The sequence below is a fragment of the Triticum dicoccoides genome, chromosome 2B (genome assembly GCF_002162155.2).
Source record: "Triticum dicoccoides isolate Atlit2015 ecotype Zavitan chromosome 2B, WEW_v2.0, whole genome shotgun sequence".
Lineage (NCBI taxonomy): Eukaryota > Viridiplantae > Streptophyta > Magnoliopsida > Poales > Poaceae > Triticum > Triticum dicoccoides.
Window position 1 is genome coordinate 510,717,062 of NC_041383.1, and position 2,329 is coordinate 510,719,390.

A 2,329-nucleotide genomic window follows, 5' to 3' on the forward strand; every position below is an offset into this window, starting at 1 on the left:
AACTAACAGGGTTAATTAAATCTAACTAATCAAATTAACAGCCACTGGGCCCGCTGTCAGTGTCAGCAGGGGTAATTAGTCCTATACTAATCTAGTCAGGGGCGGGGCCCACGTGTGTTGACCCCAGAGAGGTCAAACCCCGGGTCGAACAGGTCAAACTCGCCGGCGACTCGACGCCGGCGAGGCCAGACACGGCAGCGAGGCTCGGATTTGGTCCTCCGTCGACCAAATCGACGGCGGAGACGCGCTACGGACTGCTGGTGAACTCGCGCATCGAGTGGTGGTGGCGGTTGGGCCTGGGGAGGTCGGAGTTGTCGCCGGCGTCGACCTTGGCGGTCGCCGGAGCTCGGGTGGTGGCGGGTTTGGCGCTACGGCTTGCGTTTGAGAAAAATAGCAGGCTAGAGAGGCACTAGGTGTTGCTACGAGCGCAGCGGCACACGCACATGACCAAATGGTCACCGGAGCCACGTCGGCGACGAGGCCAGGCGGCAGCGCGATTCGGTCGGCAAGGGGGCGACGTCTACGGGGCATAATCGAGCTCGGGAAGAGGGGGGGTTAGACGCAGGAGCTCACAGCGCTTCGGACGGGAGGCTCGAGGGGCTCGGGGAAGGCCTGCAGACGGTGGAGCGGCGACGGCGTTCGTCGGAGCCCGAGGAAGAAGATGGAGCCGATGCCGGTGATGCAGCGCGTACGGGCTTGAGCGCGTCAGCTTGGGGACGTTGTGCGTTGCAGCGAAGCTTCGGATGCGTCGAGGGGGCGAGGGGATGGCAGTGGGCGCAGCAATGGCGAGCGGCGGCGGCGGCTGCGTTCGGTGCGTGCGAGGGAGAGAGCCAGGGGAGGGGATGGGGACCAGAGAGAGTGAGAGAGAGTCGGGGGCAGCGGGATGGCGCCAAGGAGAAGACGCGAGGCGTCGCGGTGGCCAGGCGACGCAGGCAGACAGCCTAGTGGCGTGGCGCCCGCGCGCGCCGGCGCGCTCCTCTCTGCCTGCCTGGCGAGAGGAAGCAGGTGGCTGGCACGGGCCAGCACAGTGCTGGGCCGGCCAGTGGGCTGCCAGGTGGGCTGGCTGGGCTGCCAAGTGAGCGCCAGGTAAGTGCTCTGTTTTATTTTTTCTGTTTTGTTTTATTTTTTAATTTATTTTGCCACTGTTTTCAAATTCAAAAAGAATTTCAAACAATGCCAGAACATTCTGAAATATTTTATGTTACCTCTCTGGACTATTCCAAGAGTACATAAAACACTTCAAAGCATTTGAAAACATATTCATTATATATTATGAATATATCCCAAATTCAAATAGATTATTGATTTAAATTCAGAGATCAAATAATTCCTTAAAAATGTTCCAGAATTTTGGTTTGATATATAACTCTTGCCAAAATTCACAAAACTATTTTTAGGGCATTTTGGATTCACAGAATGCAATTTAAAGGGTGCTTGCCCTTCTTTTAATTAGATTTCTGAGGTTTCAACAATCCTCAATTCAAGTTTCAGAAAAATAGACATGATGCACACATGAAGCTAGCCTAGAGCATTACCAGAAGGTAGGGATGTGACAGCTCACCCCCACTAGACAAGAATCTCGACCCGAGATTCAGGACATGAGGTAAGAAGACAGAGGGGACACGAAGCTAGCACAATCTTCACGATCCAAGTTGCACTTCATAAGAACCTTGATTCGATCATCATCTTGTCTCGACGTCTTGCTCTGAGAACTCCAACTAACATGACGAGAAGAGGAATGGAAAGCTCTGGAAGAATCTATCTCCTTGAAGACCGAACAACTCAGGATCAACTCATGGGATGAGACATTGTCACATCTCTCGAGCTGAGATACGAAGCATACATCTGAGGAAATGGAGTGAGACAGATGACGAGGGCTCGCTAGGTAGACAACAATTCCAGACTTAAGAATGTGGTAAACGGTTGTCAATGTAGCGAGGAGTTGAGTTGCCATGATACCATAACGGGGCATCTTAGGGAAGGTGGCTCGTGGAATTATTACCTTAAGTGGCCAAAAGAATTACCTTTGATATGGAGATCATTGGGATTCTCTAAACCAACCTAAGGCAAATCTCGAGCAATGGTTTCGAGGAGTTCGGTAGAATGGCATACTCGGACTAGTATGGATGATGTGGATTACCTTGTTGAAAACAACAGAAGGGATGATTTTGCTTGCGCGTGCTCTCAAGAACTTGAGCATTTCCATATTGATCAAGGTCTTACCAATATCCGTGTCAAGGATCCTGGCAACACAACGGACTACCATGATGAATAATGATGGATGATGCAGATACAAAGGAAGACAACACCTTCTCAGATTTCACCTTAG